This window comes from Varroa destructor, unplaced genomic scaffold (assembly GCF_002443255.2).
Source record: "Varroa destructor unplaced genomic scaffold, Vdes_3.0 BEIS01000001.1, whole genome shotgun sequence".
Classification (NCBI taxonomy): domain Eukaryota; kingdom Metazoa; phylum Arthropoda; class Arachnida; order Mesostigmata; family Varroidae; genus Varroa; species Varroa destructor.
Genome location: NW_019211454.1, coordinates 53,623,327 through 53,645,977, shown reverse-complemented (window position 1 = coordinate 53,645,977; position 22,651 = coordinate 53,623,327). Strand labels below are relative to the sequence as shown.

At 43.5% G+C, this 22,651-nt stretch overlaps 1 long non-coding RNA gene across 1 annotated transcript; it reads left to right on the top strand.

Moving 5' to 3' along the window:
- The first annotated feature begins 6 nt into the window (after window positions 1-6).
- On the top strand, window positions 7-22,303 carry LOC147758814 (uncharacterized). The gene is made up of 2 exons (XR_015319252.1): window positions 7-5,618; window positions 17,304-22,303. It is a non-coding gene; the product is annotated as an uncharacterized LOC147758814 (long non-coding RNA).
- Window positions 22,304-22,651: the final 348 nt, after the last annotated feature.

Here is a 22,651-nt window from a genome sequence, read left to right as displayed (position 1 = left end):
ATATATGTAATGGAGACTCATCAGTTCTGGAAATGTCTGCGAGCACAAAACATAATATCTGACAGAAAAATGGCTTGCTTTACGTTGCCGACGCTGCTGCTGATTGTTCTGGTTAATTCTGGTGATGTGTGCGCGTACGCGGAGTCATTAGCGGCGGCGGCGACGACGACCGTTGAGAGTCAATCACTTGGTGCAATGACCAGCAATTAGCAGCAAGCAACGAAAAGCAGCGGCATTTGGGCAGTCGCGCACGTATGGCCAACCGATCGCGTATAGGCAAATAGCAGCAACGGCGGTCACAGCAACAGAAATCGTTTTCCCATAAAGAGAAACAGAGACAGCACGATCAGAGCAACGACACTAACACCAGCAGCAGCAGCAGCAACGAGTAGTTGTACGAAGACCAACGGTCGCAGCTGCCGTTAAAGCAGCACGGCGAGCTATAATGCCAGCGGCAGCATATACTAATTCGTTGTTGCAACTGCTTGCGTGGCTATTATGGTCGCGTATTGCATCTATGTGCGTCCAGTGGTGACAAAGCGGCTACGTCCTCAGCCAGCATTGCCGTCGATTGACCTAGCGAACGGCACAGACTGCCCGGCAGTTGTGATGACTGTATAGCAGTTACATTACGTATGCGAGCCGGCCAGCCACTGACCAACGTTACCCACTCAGCCAACGAGTAACAGTTGCAATAGTAGCTAGCTTAGCGCTATCGCTAGCTCGTGTGGCCGTCCGTCGTTGCTGCTAATAGCTTCTTAGCGATAGCAATAACGTTACTGGACGGTAGGGGGGCGCCGAGGAACAGCAGCAACGGCAGCGGCAGCATAGGATAATCACGCTATTAGAGGGAAAACAACGACTGGAATGACAACGGCCACGACAACTACAACAAGGACAATCGCTGAGTCTGCTGCAACGTTTGGGGTGACCTGAACCAGGCTCAGTGGTAACAACGCACGCAACCAGGGACCCACACATGACAACTGCGACGACCATCACGACAAAACAACGCTATAAGGCTATAGGTTCTATCGATGTGCTGTATGCGTTGCGACCCAGCCGACATTCCGTATACTAATAAACTCTACGGTACGATATATAATACATAGGCGGTGCGGCATACTGTTCTTCGTACTATTACATAATGGCAGTCAGCACAGAATTAAATGTAGATAGGAAAATAACAGTTTCCGTGCTTGTAGTAGCCGCAATTATTGCATGTCCTTGTTCTCGTTAAGCCTGAAAGTGCTCAAAACCTGCTTGCCCCTATTGTTACAGTGGTGAGTTCTACTTGCTTGACTAAACGGACAGCAACAGATACTTGTATCTTTGCACAGAGGCACGCTTGTTACGGCCGCTGCTACCACGGATACCGAGATTGGCATAGCGGCAGCAGCAGATGTTAAGAAAGGCTCTTCTTTTTCATAAATCACCGGGGACCACACCATCGAGCGCTACTGCTGGCAATGATACTATGTCCGCCCTAGCACCATTAGCGCTAACCTTAGCCGAGTCTGCGGCAGTAACGAATGCAACCAGTAATAGCGATGGGCGCTGCCGCCGCCGCCACCACTCAGACAGCTGCCCCACAAATTGGAGGAAGTCAAAACCCGTGCGTGCGTGCGTGCGTGCGTGTCGCTGCAATGGCAACACGCTGGCTGGCTGGGCCTCTTGACGGCTGGATGACTACTTGGCCACTGGCTACCTGTTTCACGGCGTAGCACCAGCAGCGGCAGCCGTAAACAAAGCGATAGTGGCACGAAGACGCAGTCGGCCGGCTTGAGCGCGGTAACTTGCCAAATTGACATACCAGCATACCACCCCTTCGTTTTGAACCCGCTATCTCGATCTCAGAAGGTGTCATCTCGGTCACTGCGCTGTTCATCTTTCTCGAGCATTTGTACTTGTTTAAAGGCAGTTGGGGAAGGAGGGGAGCGTGAAATGATAGTCGCGTCTTGCCATAAAGAAAAGCACGCAACAGCTGCGGACATAACAATATTTAGCCCTCATGTAACAGCCTGGAAGTAAAGATGATTTCAATTAGCTAGCAATTCCATGCCAGACTATAATAACGATTTCGACTGATCGTAACATATGTGTGTTGATATGCTGTACCCAGAGAAAACAACTGAATAGGAAATTTTCCTGAGCTATCGTCTATGGCCAATCGGTCTTCGATCAGCGCCGTCAGGATCTAGACGCGACGTGATGTTAACAGAGTAATACACTGCAAGAGAGAGATAAAGGGACAGGGAGCATCAGGAGGAGTTCTTTGGGAGTCGTTGCGGCGGTTTACGAACCACTGTTTATGCTCTGTTCATCGCCTTGGCCTTTGCAAGGCCCTATACACTACTAGGACTACCGCCGTTAACAAAAGTGCTGTCAACGTCTTCTCCACTGCCTCCTTCGTGTTCATTGGTCCCCTTTCTCTGTCAGCGGATCCTAGTCGTTCGCTTGCCAGTAGCCAACAAGCAAGCTGTCTGGTCGATGTATCGGAAATCAACCCGAGTCCCATCCGTTGCACCGACGGTCCATACTCCGCAGTTTCTTGAGGCACAGAGGTCGCTGCTGTGCTGTCGCGACTGAGCCATCCGATGGGGGTTGCTTGCTTGAAACAAGCTTGCTGCGAGTACGGTCGCCTGAGAGCTACAGCATTCCTGCACCGATGTTTCTGCAGTAGAGCATATACGAACTCTCTCTCTTTCGCCCTCGTGCTCATATTTACCCGTCTCTAACTAGAGAGAAGGGAAGAGCGATAGAAGCGGACGAAGCACGAAGAGCAAACCGGCAACGAACCGACCGCTTTCTTCAGTAGCCTGTCCGATTATCTGGCAGCGATACGAAGATGGCAGCAGCAGCAGCAGCAGCAGCAGCAGCAACAGCAGCAGCAGCAGCAGCAGCAGGCTTGTTCTTCCGTACTTCACCCGTTATTCCTGTGCAAAGCCCGCACCCGTCCGCCATTAGCCTGTGTTATACGCTCAATGACGAATCTATCGCACAAAACAATCCACGTTGCCCGCTACGCCTCACCGCCAACCCCGGTTCGCCCGTAGTTCTCGATACACAATCGGTCTCCTGTCCAATATTAGAAGCAGCAACGGGTAGCAGACTGGGCGACAATGAAGACGGTTTTGAGACGAGAGTGCCGGTCAATATCGAGATGGCGAATTTGTTCATGTATACTCATTTGTCGTTCGAAAATCACCACCTATCACCGCGATTGCCGTCACCACCACAACAAGTAAAGAAAGAACGAGACCCATGACGGAAGTGTAAGTTTGGTGACAACTGTGCAAAGAATCGGTTATAGCTCGACATGGACAATATATTGACAGCACAGCGAATGAGGATGATCATCTGAGATGCGATTCCTTTAGTCCCTCAAAGCTGCTTCGCTTGCCATCACATTAGCCAACCACTGAGCAACGGCGAATATCGACACCCATAAAATTATCATTGAGACCAACCAAAGTGACACGAGCGGCAGTCGAGAAACTTGCTGTTCCGCGCATTTACTTGGTACCCTGCCAGAGTAACTGATTACTGGGTTTCAATTGATTTTCATTGGAAACCTATGCTGTGTTAGATTGTGTAATCGGAGATTAGAAAGCGCGTATTCATATTAAGGAAGATATGAGGAGATGGTAAATCTACAATAACGAACAATTCTTATTTGGTAGCGCAGCAACTCAGGTCGAGTTCGCTCTTTCTTCTAACATATGGTATTAGCAATAGTATATTGTATGCACCGTATTTATCCAATAGTAAATAGCACACGCAGTTGTTTTTATTCGAAGGGAAAAATTTATTTGAAGACAGATTTGTACTATACATGTGAATTGCATGGAGGTAACGCCAATGTGAACAGGGGTCGTAAAGCCCTTCAATATCAAAACACTACGCCTTCAACAGTACAAATATAATTGTGACCTGCTGTGATTGTTAGGGGGCATGCGATGATTATGGCGCGTAGGCCACACCGGCCTATATCGGCATTACCGCCATATAATCACAATACAAACCTGTTTGTGACTGATCTTTTCCTTACGAATATTGCCAGTTGTACTCCTTGCTAGCTAGATATGGTGCAAGCAGCATGATCACGGATGCGAGGCGTTAGTAGAGGTGTGTATATATATACACCCGTATAAGGCCCAGGCACTACGATTTTTTTATGTTTACTGTGTTTACAGTGAAATTTAGCCATCTAGCAATGCAACAATACAAAGAGAAAAGGAAACTGTCCGCTTTTTTCGCCTCGCAGAGAATTCAGTCTCAGGTCTTCCTTTCTTCTGCTTAATTCTGGACCCGAATCCGACATTAACAAAACAAATGGTTTTAGAAAATTCGATCACCTCCATAGCTCGTTCTACTCGAGGAGGGCAGCCAGGAAGTCAACGCGTCTCTGCTCATGGTTGTGCGAAAAAAGAGAAATACAGTACGGTCTTAACCAGAACAAAACTATAATACTATTCAAGTACAACAAAGGCGCTCTGGCTAGTCCGGGCCCAAACTGGTAGATGATATCTACTAACCAAAGAAGAAACCCCTAAACATCAGTGACAAGGACAGCGCTATTGGGAGGATTTGAACGGAGTCAACAGCACCCGCGGCTATAGCGATCATATCAGGAGTTAGACTAGCATCGCCAGCTGCTATTGCTGCTGCGGGTGCTGATCTGTATAGCTCAAAACCAGAAACCTGAAGACTGCGAACGAACAGCCCATTGGTGAGAAAGCGAGCTGTAAATTAGCATCAGGCCAAGTGGTGCTTGTTGTTCGGTGAGCTGGGCCTGTCCCTGATCTGCTGGCGGACCATTGAGACAGCGGCCATCGGTTTGCTGAGCAAGATTTGTGAAGCAAAGACCTAAAACAGTAACAGACTTCGGATGAAGCCTGGCCACTGTCCTTGTCTGTACGAAGCTTCGTAGCTACTCACTGTATACTGTAGCTGAGCTCAATCTGAGGAGGCTCTGTGAGTGTGAAACGCTCACAGAGTAGACGGCGAAGCAATGGGCAGGAAAAGAAATAGAGGACGCTAGTAGCGGGAGAAAACCTAAGAACACGGACATAGGTCCCCCATTTTTGTGAAATGTGTTTGGATCATTTGTCGAAGAAAGAGCTAAGATCGTCGTTAGATTAGTAAGCCGAAAATCCAAGTGAGGGATAAATCACTCCCACTCCAATTGCCTCTGCCACCAGAAATCAGGAACAATCGAAGTCAACGCGAAAGATGGAGCAACCTCAGCAGTTGTAGTCGTATCAACAACCGAGAGAAGATATGTTGATGTCGTCCTGTTTTGTCTTAATACCTCCGCCCTGTGTTCTAAATTTTCTTCAGGGCACTATAATGTTGCTAGATCGAGCGTTGACAGTCGGGAACTTAAAACGCGAACATAAAGAATCAGCGCAAAAATAAGGCATCGCCTTTAAAAAGAAACGGTATTATACAAACTGAAGGATAGATGCGCATTGATAGTGAGACACGGGTGACTACTTGAACTGTTACACTCTGAACTTTGATAGCCACACTGTCAAAGATTCAGTGCCAGCTCACAGGGATGCAAAGTACTTTGTAAGCTTTCAAGAAAGGCGATACTGTGATCTAACGCGCAGGTACTGCAGTAGGTATTTGGGAGTAAGGCGCAGTTCTTGTAAGCGAGATTCACACATTGGCATTTTAAAGAAAAAAGTGGAAACATCGCTGTTGGACGATACACATTCGACCGATATTAAAATTGTTTGATGTATTCAATCAGAAGTCGAGTTTATAAATACGCGGTTAGTTCAATTTTTCGACGGAAAAATGTCTAAGCTATAGGATATCTAAACCTTCACAAAACTACCAGCCTTCTTGTGGGAATAGTTTCCGAATTTATTGACATATTGGTCCGTCTAAATTTCCGATCCCTCCAGGATATCACGCAGATATTGCCGTCACGTTTGTAGAAGTGCTGTTGAAGGAATGCAAGTTCCACCTCGTTGAAAACACATGTTTTTTTCTATAGTAGCGCAGACATGCTAACCATGTGCTTAACTGTGTATTCTTTCCGAAAGCACACATGGAAAAGTGACACACATGAGCTCAGCCACCTGACAAACGACAACATGTGCACAGTCATCAATTTCCTTTCGACTCCTTGGACAGAAGAGAGAAAAGCCTGACATAAGGCATAGCGAACATTCACATGTTGTTGTCGTTGATGTCGGAAATGCCAGGAGTTAGAGTATGAGCGAGAGAAAGTCTGACAGAGATAGATAGATAGATAGATAGAAAAAAAATTATCTCACTTTGCTGTCGAAATGAGAAAACAAAAGGATGAACAAGAGATCAGCGTTGTGAAAATGGAGGGGAAGAAGCAGGCGCCGGCGGCGAAAAACCTTCGGAAGAAACGTTGCTCGCGCAAAGTTAAAAGTGAACATGACTCCCTCGTTCAGTCTTGTTGTTCATACAAGCTACATCGAGAACATACATATAAACGAAGATACCCACAACGAAATGTTCGGCCAGCATCCGATGGGAGCGCCCCACGGAATGCGCCCCGGATCGATCGATCTGACAGGACGAGAGATAAAGAAAAAAACAGCGCCGGGAGAAACAGTAATAGCAGCAACATCTATCAAAAGTATAACTGATAGAACTGCGGCGCCCTCTGATGCTGTGGCCACTGTTGCCCTGTGAGCGTTCAGAAGTCCTCTCTATCGACGCCAGCAGAAACCGCCGAAGTTCAAAGCGACAGCAGCAGCAGAAAAAATAACAGAAGCACAATCATGATCAGTACTATCAGCGGCAGCAACGACAAATCAAGACAAGACTCTTAAATAAAGACAGTAAATGGAGGGAGGCTAATGTGTAGAAGCGCCATTTGCCATTGCAGCTGGCACAACAGATGCGCTTAAGTCCATTAAAAGTCGCTTTATTTCTATGAATTCCAATAATATATATGCGGATGTTCACTCGAGTAGTTGTATTAATGCCGGCGGCCATTCAATAACATTTTTTTTTAAGTGTTTCCCGAGCCGATCTTGTATATGCAACGAACAATACAGTGCTAACAAAATAAATAATCAGAAAGACACCTTTATCCATACGACTGCTGCAGTAAATACAAGCATATAAATAAACGTTACAATTAAGAAGTGTCAAAGCAAAGTGTACAACAGAAAACTTATAGACAGCGGAACTTGCCGTCCGTCTTCTGGGCTCGTATTTCGGAAACCGTTATGCTTTAGGAAAATATCCTGTTTGGCTTACATATCCAGACAATGAATATTAGACAGTGGCGGCTTTATTTGTTCGGCCCAGCTTACTTAAAACAGCCTATGAAGTACTCGACAAATGGAGCGCCGATACCGGTCACTGATAAAAAAAAATTGAGGAATTCAGTCCAGAAATACTTGATATATATTTAGTGCGATTCCGACGCTTCCGTAAGTTACAATGGGCATCTTTGCTAGTACTTAAGATAATGCTTCGAGATTAATTTTGAATTTTTGTCATCATATAAATAACATACGGCTACCTATGTGTTTTGTATCCTAATTGTTGACAAATATATTAATAATTTATTGCCTGCGGTAGCTTGTCCATAGCAGAAATATAACAAAATTAGATAATATCTGAAGCGCGAGACGTTATCTATGAAGTTTTAGCCTAATATTCCATTCACACATACTTTAAACACTTGTATGCGTGTGTAAACACTTGTGTGTAACAACTGCTGCTAATAGAGAAAAAAAAACGTAGTTAACTTACCGAGGCATCATCATAGAACGGCGATCCCACGTTCTGGTTGCCCATGGGCGGGGAACCCATGGAACTTTGATATGGCGAAGACATCGGTACATTAACGCTGAGCATTTCACTAGATGAAGCGATAGTGTGTGGTGGCACAGCCACCGATTGAGATCCACTGAATCGATTACTGAAATTAATCATCGTAATCATATATTATACAATTCCAAATCGCACTAACTTTGATGTAGGTTATAAGTTATGTAGTGTGTAGCATAAACACACAGACGGACACATAGTTGCGTATGTGTATCAGCAGCTACTTTTTAGTTTCATAAGTACTGTAATCATGACGACCCTTAACTTCCCGCTGTCGCGTCTGAGCCAGGACGAACTTAACAGCGTAGATACTAATCGAACTTCAAATGTCTATTCTACTGCTATTCTGTTACTTCGAGTGAATTGTTCGATGTCACGATGTTCACAGGACATAGCACTTGTACATGTTGGTATTGTCTATTATTCATCGCAATCTGAAGGACAAGTATCTGGGCGAAACTACACAATGAACGCTTGTACCGTCTCCATTATTAGCACTGTCTTATACAGTCACAGTTTAGCGTGTCCTATGTAAGCCTCCATGTTCTGAGTTTTACACCGGGTATCGCCGTTAAGCATTCCATCCGACGGCTGGTTCCTAGCATAAAATGATGTGTGCCTATGCCCGGGTTCGAACCAAGACCACGACGTGTCGAAGGTTAGCCTATGTAAGCCTAAACGGAATCTACTGCTCCGTTATGTTTCACTCTACTACGGCTCCTTGAAGCAGCGGCAGCAGCAGCAGCAGCAGCAGCAGCAAAAACGATAGCGGCAACGGCAATGGCGGTAGAGTTCATCCTAAGCGTACGGAGATCTTAAACTGAACGTAGAAGCTGTCCTGTCCTCTCTCAGCTAATGGAAATCGAGTAGTGGCCAGGTTTAGTCAAATACGCTGTCGTGGCCACCGACGCCGCTGCTTACCATTACCACCGGGTAACCGAACAGATGGTGGTCGTATAAACCGCCGTAGATTTACACAGACGATGGATATGTCGACGGATACGGACTTAAATGGACGATACCGGCAACGATGAGGACGGAAAGACGAAAACGTCATCCAGCAACAACCAATGACGGCTTGCTTGGTGCCGGTGCTTTTGCTAACGCAACTGCTGTTGGCGCTTGGCATAAACTTGGACAAAGGAAACGACGAGCGTTTGGGGAGTTAGCGAGTTCGCACATACGAATGAGGTCTACGAACAGACCTGCACAATTCCAGCTAGAATAGCAGGAATAACGACCCTGGGGAAAACAGAACCACCGCACATTAGGACTACGGGACGCATGCAGCTTCAGTACTAATCAAATCTGGTTCTTCGGCAGGACAGCGCAGGCATAAAGGGGACTGTGCTTACCGTACCCGACTAGCACGGGTAAGAAGCAAAAGGGTGGCAACGACTCAGGTAACGGTACAGCTGTCGAAACTTAACTTAACTATTACTCACTGACGAATAATATTACTTCTGTTGTTCCTACTACCACAACTAGTCGCATCCGCAGCCATTATATGTCTGTTTGTCAACGAACCTACTGGTAAATCTAATACGACAGAGCATTGAACTCGGAAAACTCCAAGGGCAAGGGCAGTGGTGATACAACGCAGGAACCGTCAGAACTACCAAAAAGAGGAACAGCTTGTGCTTCTACGCCATCGAATCATTTAGCATTAGGGTGTTCCACTGAGGTTCGAACTAGAGATGAACTCAATGTAGCTATGGCGTGCGCCACGAAAAAAGACCCCTATCGGACCCATTTCTAATTTGACCATCGATTTATGTTCTTGTTGTCATCATTGCTAAAGCAGCAGCACCACCACTAAATCGTAACCACCAACAGGTAGCTAAATCGTCTCCAACCAGGATTACGAGAAGCGACATGAGCGACAAACGCCGCGACAGCCGTGAGCAGAATAGCTTCCTAAAACAATTAATATTTGGAGTACTATACTTCCACCACGATAAGTCGCGGCGATCGCTATTATTATATCTTAGGTCCAACGGAAACGCTTATGGCGGAACGGCGATATTAGCATCATCGTCATGCTCATCCCAAGCAGCGACAAACGTCTTGAACTTGGTGGGCTCCCGACCTGCGTCTGTCGCCGTTGTTGCCCTTATAGAGCATAGCGTACGTACAAGGGCGACATGATGTGCGAGTTTGCGAGCGTGCTAGCTGGCCGATCAACGGCTAGTCGGCCAGGCAAAATGCTCACCATCGACTCGTTGTTGTGGAACAGTTATAGCAGGTTGTGTCTGCCGCAAACGGCAGCGTACGGCACCGGCGACGACGACAGGCGCAACTGCAATCGCATATCTGTGCGTAGCTGTAAGCGCCACGAGAGCATTAGAGAAGTCTGCCAGAAAGACAGATACGAGGTTGAAGCGACTGACCAAATCTAATGGCGAACCTCGATGGCTCCATGCTGGTTCACAGAAAAAGCCGTCGTCGACACCTATGAAGATAACCTAGAAGCCTGTTTTTGTTTGCAAAATCGTCAAACTAGCCAGAACGAACAGCAAAGGGCAAAGGCAAGTTGAGGTAGGACTACGAATGACGGTGCACACTACATGTCAATGGTGAACCACAATAGAGAAACGTCGACTAGCGAGCGTTATCGCGTTGCTGTTCGTTATTGAACCTTTTCCAGGCGCACAAGAGTCACATAGAAGTAACGAAACATCAATATATATATGTACTCGGCGTATATCGAGTGCCGGATAAGTGCGATCGATTTGAGCAATATGACGACAATCACGTTGGAGAATACTCCTGAATGAAAATAGATAAACTTTGCGGTCTGTGCACATCGAAACTGCCAAACAGTTTTGAGACTGATCAGGAGAACTCCCTTCGACTAATTTATACCTTAGTTAAATGGCCAATCTGCTACGACATAGGGTGCTGCTGAATTACACCTACTAATATAGTTGAATCAACAACACTTCATATATCATGACAGAGACTAATAATAGACATTAGACAATAAACGAATCAGACGGAAAGGCTGAACGAGGCTTTGCGTGTTTTTAGAACAATACCAACAAGAGGAAAGCAAATATGCAAATGAACGCAAACAAGGTTTATGTATTATAGTAAATATCAAATAATACAAACAAATAACCACAGGTAAAGTGAAACAAGATTCTTAATAAATCTAAAGCTAAAGCACTCATAAAACTGCACGCTGCATGCGTGGAAAAATAAGATCCTGTCTGGGGCACTTACAGAGACGCCCACGCGCGTATGTTCGTAGACACAACACAAAATCCAATAGTAAATGCTATTCCGTATATACACGAAGCTGCGTTCCTTTAGCACACGGTTGAATCCTACTAATACAGAATTTGACCTGCCAATTATTTGCCTATCCCTTGGATAATATCATCCAGGTCACTCACATGTTCAGACAACAGTTAACTTATACCCGGTCATACACACAACAACGTTTAGCACAATCTGACGATTAGTAAACGACTCAACAAAGACGGAAGCAGACACATGTAATGGCATAGGCAGTCTGTGCTACGTTCCTTCCCTTAGCCTGAAACATTCACACTGGCAAATGGATCCGACGATCCGTTCGTTTCGTTTCCTCACCTTTGGTACAGTCTTTGTCTGTACTCATTGTCTGCACACGATCCGACGAAATCCGGCAAACCCCAGCTCCTTCGGCCCTCGCCACATCTCGCTCGCTCGCTCACTCCGAGCCCATTGCTTCTGCCAATAGCTGTAGGTTTTTCCTGTAGCTTCGTGTCGCTCGTTCGCTTTGGTTCAGCTCAGCCCAAGAAGACGCTTGCTTGCTTAAAACGCCTCACATGCTATAGCGCCCCCTGCTCATGCTGCCCCCTCCTGTTTCTTCGTCTTCATCTTCGTCGCTTTCGCCCGTCCAACAACAACAACTTACACATGCACACTATAGGTAACAACAACACCACTAACCGCAGCAGTAGCAACAACTACGCCTATGAAGACCGCCACAGCAATCAAGCGCCCTTCAGGTTGCGCGGTAAACGTAGCGACCAAGCAAGGCCACATAGCTATTTACTAGCTAACTCTCCTCAGAGAAGCAAGCGATCGAAGCGATAGAAACTCAGCGCCACACCAGAGGCGAGAACAGCTTAGGGGCTTTTCTCTTTCTTTTGCGCTGCTTTTTTCGTCTACTTCTTCGCTTTTCTCTCCCTTCATCTTCATCTTTTACTTCGTCTTCGTCTTGTTGTCCTCGCTGTGGATAAGCGAACGGACGGCTGTGTGTATGCGTGTATTTATGCGTTTATGCACGAGTGCGCGAGATTGCGCCCGCGATCAGCTTTCGGCCTCGGATCCGTCTCCGTTCTTGTCTGCTTGAACCAGAATCAACCCTCTTTGAGCACCACTGCCATCGCAGCAGAACGGGCAATGGAACGAACGGCCCTATAACTGCCGCAACAGCGCTAAAACCATAGACTACGACAGTACCGCCGTCATCGCCACTGGCGGCAAATGAGATGAAACGATGCAATTCACCGCCTCATCCTTCGGTCTTTTCTCGTTTTTTATCGTTCTCGGCCTTCTTTTTTCGACACAACTTCTCGGACGGAACAACCTATTGGGTACGACAAGAGATTAGCAATCTTATGCTATATATGTTGCATTCAAGCAGGGTCCTAGGGGCTCGAAGGTAAAGCGAGGTCGAACTGGAGAGGTGAAAAGAATAGGGGGCAACTGGTAAAAAAAAAGACGAACGAAGAAATCCCGTCCTACTATAGGCAAAACCTAATGCCGTTAATGTTAGATTTATTCTAAGCTATTATACTTAAGTGCTAGTATATTCTATTGGTATGAAATGTACAAGCCAAGTAATGTCCATGTAATATGTTCATCCGATTTGTGTGTCTAAAAAAATGACCACGAATAAGCGGAGAAATGCATAAAACGTTCGCTTTCAGCCCGGAATGACTTTCATGTCATCAATAGAACACGAGTGGTTATAACATCTGTATGAAGACAAACAGCACGATCGCCTAACGATGTGTATACGAGTTTACCAATAACAGAGCCTAAGAGCACGACGATATAGGTGTATAGTCTAGATAATAAATCTACAGTTTCTGTTTGAGGAAGCTTTATTCAAAAGTGCTTGTGCATGAACCCGCGGAGCGTATGTTCAGTTGTATTCCCTGGTCAGACTTCGTTCTGCTAATTATTAGAGGTCATTACACTTACGCTGAAGAACTTATGATAAGCCCTTGAATCGCTTGAGACCATTTAGCGTTCTTCTTCTTCTTAAGCAGAAAATCCAAACTCCTAATCTAAACCCCTCTCCGAGCACCGGGGGTTTAGAAAGCTTGTTAACATAGAGCTGAGTCAGCTAACAAGCAGGGCACCCCAGCTTTGGCTTGGCGAACTTCACTGAAACCTAACTCTTCCGATTGAATTGTTCTCGATCTCTAAGCATATACAAGCTCAATTTCGATCTTTGCTAAAGTGTACACAAAGATGAAATATATAATGTAGCTGACAATTTTTGGAACCAGTTTGTAATAGCTGACTTTGCACTGACGCAAATAAACTGTAAAATTTTCGAGATGGTGACGTTCAAGCATTAGCATCGAATGAACGACTATTCATCGAAAGCCCTCACACGATATAAGTGGTGATGTGGCACCCTCGCCACAGGGTGTGAGGATGTCCGTATCGTTCACTCGAAAAACATACGAAGAGGACAAAGCCTCATCCAAGTTTGAACTCGAGGTGATCGACCCCGACGCTCGTTTGGCTATGAATATTTTAGGTAAAATAAACATGTATATATATATATATATATATATATATATATATATGCTTGTAGGCAATTGTTTGAGCTCCAATCCCAATACATTTTCCTTAGAAATAACGTTACACTAAAAGGAGAATTATAAGCTTAGGTATAATAGGTGTCTTCTTGCTGATGGACTTGCAAAAAGGCTTTTATGATTAATCATTAAAAGTGCTACAAACAAATGATCAAAACGTACTTGCCCTGTGGCAAAAATCGTTCTCTTATTTTGGCTAATTTATTCTAGGTAAGTGACTCAAAAAAAAGTTCGTTTGTGTTTAATTAGGGTCTTTTAACCTGTACTCATATCGTTAACAATTGTGTAATTGCACGTACCAGTTGCTCTGGTAGACTAGAACATATTGACCTAAGTGGACACTTTTCCTCTATTACTAATGGGATGTTATTATATATTATTTTTTCCATATTCATTTATATGTTGACTAAGATGAATTTCTCGATCTCTCGAGTACACAACTGTCTCTTCATAAAGATAATTATGACCAATGTCTCTTTCGGATTCGATTGCTGAAAAGGCCTTCCTCAACCAAGTTTAAAATGACCTAGATCAGCTGTGACCAGTACCAATTTTTTGAGCATTGTAGCGCCGCTTTCCCGTGTTTAACACCTATCGACTCTTTGAGTGAATTTAGGTTAAGTTCCTTGCAGTTAGTTCCTTAACATGTTTCGATGTCACTAGATTACCTAAATCTAACAATTGGCGGAAAATAGTCTGTGCATGTAATATGTCTTATAATGCATGTGACTTTGTGCATTTCGTTATTGAGTTTTTTTCTCACTTTGTCACAAACGAACTTAGAGCTTCTCCAGACAGATTTACTCTAATGTAATTTTTATGCAAACGATATATCGTCTGCAAGCTACATAAATATTCGGTGTCTATTATCAAGTTCATATTGTCTTACATCTAATTATTCCTCAATATATATTGTGAAATCCTCGTTGATGCGCGTACACTTAACACTCAGCGCGGAAAATATACGCAACAGCATTTTTTAAATTAGGAACTAAGTTATAAATAAGGCCTTGCTTGCTTTTAATTATGTTGGATAATAAATTGCCGAAACTCGTTCGTCAGAGCAGTTGGGATGATACTTTACTAAAAATCGTATCTGCGTGTATTTCAAATACGATGATGAGTATTTTATCTTCAAATATCTCTGTGCTTTAACAAGGGATTTGAAATATCTTATTATGGTGAGCTCTCACGAACCTTCCAAGCTGTTGTTCGGCTCTCGACCGACTAAGGTATTTGCACACTGTTATACTACAACTTATAGAATCATTAATGACTAGATTATCTGTACCATATATGGAATCATGAAAAGAAAAATACCAAACTAAATGTCTTTTGTGTACCGCTGCTGTCTTGTTTGTCACAGAGATATATGTACTTAAAATCCGTCCCTCATTTCGCTTGCCAATCTTAAATCTGTTCAATCTCTAGGAGGATTTTTTTCTGCTTATTATATATATGTTATACTGCTTCAGAACTTTACAGACGAAGTATATACCAGGTATATACCAACGCACACGAAGTCAAGAGATATGGTAGGGAGTGCCATTGGAATGATGATAATAATGATATGTTCCTCCGTTAGATCATTGCAGGGTACCATTATAACTAAAGGCCTTGCACGTGTTGTTGCTCACAGAGGTTGTGAGCGTAGATTCAGTACATGCTCTACACGTAATGCTCATGTAATACAACTCTGTGATAGAGTTGTTACTAGAGGCTTCGTACGTCACATATGTCTGGATTGAGCTGCTCCTGGCTACCTAATTATATACGAAATTCACCCTGCATATATCATACATACTCCATAAACCTATACCACACATGTTAAATGAAAGCTTAGTTAATGTAGGACAATAACTAAAGTTAGCCCGTCTGGCCAGCTCTAGATGATCTGTCTCGCTCGTTGTGCCTATTTGCTTAACTTGTACACCTGTCTACATTTATCAAGGAGCCTTGTATACTTCTCCATAATGTGAGGACACGATGCCCACGACAGGGCTGTTCTTCTAGCTAAGAAGTCTCAGGTAATTTGAGTCGCGTCAGCTCGGCATTTGTAGCGCCATTATGTAGATTTCAGATAGAACGCCTTGAGAATAAATTGAATTTCTGCAAAAATTTTATACTACCTTTTTGTACAATTTGTGTGTTGATGCTCAAGATGCGCGATCGGAAAGAATGGCCGATATGTGATTTTGTTGCTACTGTTTTTGTATTCCAATGCGAACGATGTTTCTCGTAGTGGCCGATTAATTACAGAAGAAAGCTGACGAAATTATTACGAAATTTGAATAGCCATGATTATCCTAAGTAGCCATCATATCGCTAAGGAGCCAAACATTTACCACGGATCTGTTTGGACCATCTGAAGAAGGCTGACTGCCAACGTACTCAGCGTTTAGATGACGCACGAATTGACGCAAAAAGATCTATTCGGTCACTTTCCTATTTGGAACACTAGTCAAAAACACAATCGAGCCGTTTCTAAAATGGTTGAGAGAAAAGGATATCATGCTACGATAATGTCTTAATGAAAAAAAAATACAAGTCAATGTGCTCGACCATCTGTAGTAAAGCCCAGACTGACTCGAAAAAACGTGGCGCTATGTATGTGGTGGAGCTGGTAGGGAACATTTTGAGCTGCTACTTTTTGGTAAAACGATCAATTCGGGCATTTACTGCCAGCATCTGACAAGGTTACAATAAGCCGTTGAAGAAAATCGACCGGAACTAGAAAAACTGTCATCTTCCACCATAACAATTCCAGATCATACACATCTTAAGTTACAGAATCTGAATATATTCATCGTGTAACCCATTCAATCTCTGCAGAACTTTCTTAACGGCATTGATTTTGCTTTAATGGAGGGACGCGAAAACCACTGGTCACAGAAATTGTATAGTGAAAGTCAAAATTATGAAAGTAGAAGAAAAACGGCAGAGGGTCCATCGATCAAAGTGGCGCATATTTATATTTGTCAATATTATTTTAAATATAAAAAGTATCTGCTTTAATTTTAGCTTATAAATGGTTAATACTTTTTTTGACATCCAATATAATATAACCATAACGGCAATACTATGCCAGGAAGGACTCATTTGCATTAGTGTCGCGCTGATAAACGTATAGATGCAATTGTTATTAGTAGTCCATGTAATATTAATAGTGGGTATCTCAAGAATAAGTCGAAAGTACATTTATCAAACTCTCTATTGAAGCAGCACTTGTTTTCTTGTGTTTTATTTTTAATTGGAAAGATAAATAACAGCATACATATAGCTCAGGCCCATATCGTTGCTACTCAACATCTATCTAGAAAACTCACTTCTTTAATTTACCCTACGTTCTAAGTTTGAACATACTTGTACATTCAGCGCGATACTCGCACAACAGTGTCTGTAGCTGTTGCTATACTCAATGCTTTCAATGTGTATTTCTTGTTTGTCTGTGACTGAGTGTACATGGACGTTGTGCTTGACGCCTCGTGTTTCACAAAATGACTAGACCAGAAGAAAGAGCAACGTAAACACATCGTCTGCTTTTCTATTGCCCGATATTTCTCGCTCTCTCTCCTACTTTTCGTCATTATTTACTTTTACTGTTTCTCTTATAGTTGAAAGAATCATTGCTTACAGGGTAGAGTCAGCGAACGCGCCATTCGGAGGACCTAAGGAGCCCCTAAAACACATTTGTTTCTTAACGCCTCCTTCATACGCCGCCGTGACTGCTGCTGACCGCTTTACCTGCGATCCAACTGTCTGTTGTCCTCTTCACTACCTTGAAAGTATCAGGACGAGCCGGAACATCAACAGTTCGAACATGAGCACTACGAAATGTTCTCAGATAACAGCAGAAGCAGCAGCGGACCATATTAAAGGAGACAAGCGAAGGTGAGGAAAGAAAAGGCGAAGCGGGAGGAACCTGAAAAGGAAAGAACATCATGAAAAAGGAGCAGAGGAGGAGAAGAAAATAGCTGTAGAATATGTGAGCAAAAAGGATCCAGTCAGCTAAGGAAACGTAGGTAGATACGCACACGTCCACAGGCCGTCGTTGTCCTCCTCGTCATCAGCTGAACTCGTCGTCGTCATCGAACCGCGCGACTATCTGGCGCCAGCGTCGACATCGACACCAGCAGAGCAGTAAGAGAATCGGCAACACCTGAACCTCCCGACTGACTCCCGAATCTTCATCGTCCCTGTTTAACTCGCTGTCGCGCTAGTAGCGAACTGACACGGCAGGTCTACCAGCCCACTGCCGCCTTAGGCCTTGGCTTGCTGTGAACCGTACGTTCAATGTGAGATGTGGTCTAAGGGGTATTAGCCCTTGACCTGTTCGCCTGTACTCGTGATACTGAGGTAGGCTGGGCTGCTGTTCATCGTTCCTCCGTGTCGTCATAGTGATCGTAGTCGCCTTCAGCACAGCCATCGACTGCGACTACATCACCACGGCCATCATCATCCGCATCTCGATCGTTGGCGGTGCTGATAGGAAGAGGCGTAATAGTGCACGAGAAGATGCAGCAGTAGATGTGTGAGGAACAAGGAGTGTTAGAGTGTTTTTCGACCTCATCGACGGTTAACGACCAACACGCTTCGCCAATGCGGATTCCTGTTGACGCTTTTCGTTTCTTACGCATGCAGATGCACAGGAAGAGAGCGAAGGGGAAACAAGGCTTGGGCCTGAAGCGCTATCGCGAACAGAAACGCCAATAACAGCACATTACGCGCACTCTACCAGCAGGTAGACGCTCGTTTCTAAGGCATGCTCATGGCGTGCTGCCGTTCCCTTAGCTGGGGGTTTGGGGGGGGGGAGCAATAGCAATAGGCTGACGAAACGGTCGGCAAGATCTGATTGCCCCAGCTCCCAGTAGAGTCATACATTTGGTTGTATCCGCTGTTGTATTCCTTATCGCGTCGCATCACTGTAGCGCCTTGATGGGTTTAGGCCCGCGACAGAGGAGCGGCGGTATTCATCGTAGTGACGGATGATTGCGTCGAATATGGGTAAAGAAAGAAAAATAAAACACTCGAAAGGAAGAGCTCTTATTGGCCTGTTATTTCTGCGGGCTTGGTACTGGTAATTGGAGGTGATGCCGATATTGTCACATTCTACGCTTCATCATAATGTGCTGTATATTGGTTCGGTGTCCGTAAACCAATTTTTTGCAGAAGGAAGCGAATGCGTACTAAATGACATCGCAATCACTCATTACATATTTAAAAAGCATTTTAAGATGATGTGCTTCTGAATTGACAGATACGCCACCTTAATGAACTGAAGAAGAGTGTGTTCAAGACTGGGTTGGATTTCGAATTGTTGAATTCAGCGAAATTAAATGAAGATTTATTTGTAATCTTTGTAAGATTATTTATAAAGAATGTTCATTCTTCCCCTGTTTTGCTTCTAGATAACAGTATGGTGCCCACAAGCGTACGCTGCATATCTTAATGTGACGTGAGTAGCAGAACGAGTCTGGTAAATCGTTAATCGGTTGATGAGATAGCTGCAAAAGGACACTGGCCAGACGAAAGCCAACAGCAGTCAGATGAAAGATACCAGTGAATGTCAATAATTGATACTTACAGACGCCAAGTATCTTAGAATCGCTAGCGGGTAGAGTGGTGGGGAAACAAAATTTGCATGTTGTTGTTGACCAAAAGGCGGATCTTTATTAATGAAAACCAGGTAACAGTATTAGCTTCCATCGCGCTGGCTACCTATAACGTCTGCAATCGATAGCACTTATCATAGACACTTCCCATGTTGTGTAACGCGGAGATAGGAGAATCAGGGCCATTGTACACAACGAAAGCCTGTCATCGTTTGATTCTGTATCAGGGAACTGATTGTCTATTAACGAGTATACTCAAATGTTCGCTTGGGTGGATCTATGCATCAGCTAAAAAAGATCCGTTTTAACAACGGTGTATACATTATGCCATAAAAAAAGACCTCGCGTACGGTTTTTTCTGCTAGATGCCACCAACGATATAACGTGGCTTACCTTGAGATAACTAGCGGTAATGAGGCTACAATGTGACATTTCCGTTGAGAGGCTTCAGTGGTTACATGGGAAATCAATAACTGGAGAAAAAAAAGAAGTAAATATACGTTTTATTCAGGTAGATAAGGTCGGAAGTGGTTCGAGGCTCACCGGACACACTTGAACATGAACCGGGTTAAAATGAACTTAATTTAAAATACCATTATAGGTCTGGCTGATTGACTGTGCCCACACGTGACGTAGAATAGTCAACATTACTACTCTCGGTTATTGTCTGGGCTGAAGCGCCATTTGGCCCGGTCATCCCCAATCCAAGTCGGAAGTTGACATACACTTCAAACGTACAACGAAGGTGCTTGCGCACAAACAGCGCATTATATGCTTTCGGTAGGTAACGTTTTACCTTACTAGGTTTAGTAATAACAAAATGGCACTTTAAAATCTGCTATAACTTTAAGAATCGGATGCATAGGTATCAAGAGTACAGTTGCCCAATTAGACTGGTATACTAGCTATTATTTTAGTATATAATAAATTAATTTGATTTTATTCTATTGTTAAACACTTGTTTGGAAACTCTGGTTGATTAAATTTCGCTAGATACAACAGACCCCGAAAGGCAAAATAATTTTAGTCTTTTAATCAATAATATCGGGATGTCTGTGACTCATAGTAAACCTGAACAAAATAGGGAAATGTGCAAAATACGGAAGCACTATACACAGCATTTGATCGAATTAAACTAAACGCATCAGCTGAACTGGGGGCACCAGTACAGCTTGTCTAAATTTTTGGCGGTCGGAGTTCTATAATGGCGAAGCGACCTCATATCGCAAAGGAAATAATAAATCGTCTAACCTTTTGATCCGCCCACGCGATATCGAGCTAGAATGAAACTCCGTCCACTTTGTCAAGGACAAAAACAATTACTCGACTCCTTTTCGACGGATCTGAGACATTACATATATCATACTGCAGACTGATTGTAAGTAATTAATGGCGGTTATCAGCTAAGGCATATGTGAAAGGGGGAGAATTAGGTGAGAGTAATTTTTTTACATAACTTTTCGGGCTTCGAAGTAAAACAACCGTCTGCACAAGTTTGAGGCACAGCGAATGACTAAATTGACTATCGATCGAGCAATTTGGGCCTATAATGCACAGAAAGAATTACGAAAAAAAAAAAGAGAGCAAGTCGTCAAAGATTGATTCTTGCTGCCATTACTCCATAGCGAATTCGAATCCATCTTAGTTGTCAGTGACGCTTAAAACAAACGATGTCTGTTAAGCTGTTATTGTGCCTAAATGCTAAATGTTAGCTTCTTCTTTGGCGCTGAACTCGGAATTACTTCGGAATAGTGAGGCTCGTAGACTTCGGCAACATAAAGCCAACAAAGATAGACAGGTCCAGCTGTGTGGGCATAGCAGTTGCGTAGACGCGTTGTGTAAAGAGCTATGTTGTGCAGGTGCATTGACCTCAAGATCTCTAAGAGGTACCTATAGCCTGCTAGATGAATAGGGATTTTTTGAAATACTTTTTTTTTTTACAAATAATGTTTGTAAAAAAAAAGTATTTGTACCAATAGTCAGACTTCACCGATGATTTATGACAACAGTTTCCCGTTACCATATCTTTATCAGCTCATAAATATATGTGTAAAGGTAAATGACGGGTAGGAAAGCTTCTAGGCAAGTAACAATATATACAGAGGGTAAAGATACTGCCAAATCGTTATATGACAGGTGGAAATGCATTCCTATAAAGCAAATCGCGTCTCACTGCAACACATCTAGGTTCTACATATATATTATCTTACTATAGTTACGAGATCTAGGTAATGCTGCTTAAGGCACATTAGTAGTAGGCTACCCATGAGCCTGACTTGCACACAGTCGGCCAGATTCAAATCGATAAATGTTATGGCGTAAAGTCATTAACACGAGCTACTTAGTGACATATGTATTTTCTCTTTCTAATCTATTAAACATACATAGAAAAAGGCAAAATGATTATATATTATGCCCAGTCCAAGTTTTTCTCTTCAGAGATATAATAACAACAACGCCGCACTAATTATGTGTCCCATTTTGTCGAACTGTACAATTAGAACACAATCTATAACTAGGACAACGGATGGACTATCGTATATGATGTCCATATGAAGCCTCCCTTCAATAATCAACGGAAAGCATCATGTAGCGAGCACCGTATCAGCCTTTGCCGAGGGCTACTTTCATAGTAATCGATTGAATTGGGATCCGCTTACTTTTTCATCCCCCGTTGCGTAAATGATTTTCTGTATTAGCACATGTATATCAATCTTCGCGCCTCATGATGACTACTTTGAACTGAATGGTTTGAGCTTAAACTCCTGAGCTTCAAAGTGTCGGGGTGAATGAAGATCAACGAAAAAGATGATGGCTAAAGGATAAATCAGTGCGTTCGAAAAGTAATCATAGTCTGTAAATACCTTAGGAGTTTTGGCTGAAAAAAGGAATTTGAACGTTGTCTGTTTTTGCAACCTCACCTATATATATATTTTCAAGTGGTTTGCAAATCTTGTACAATCAAATGTTATTATAATAAAATTGATAGATCGTCCCATATGGGCACTATGTCAAAACACAAAATGTGTGCAATCATTTTCTTTAACACGTTACAAATGACAGTCCTTTTTGTAGTTCTGAAGTGGCGTCTGAGTTGGAAATGTTTTGGATGTGATTAGGTTGTCTGATTAGTCTGTACATACACAGCATTGTAACCAGAGGGTGATCGAAGTATGCAGTAAATGCTAAATGAAGGCAAATGCCAATACATTATGTATTGTAGTGCCCACACACAGACTACACAATGATTAACCATTAGGAAAAAGTGGATTCAATAATAAAAGGGACTTCCCCTTAGAAACAAAAACTGTTTATTAGTACGAGACATGGGTAATAGGTTCGAAACCTGCCTCAGACACGTCGTCTGAAGCA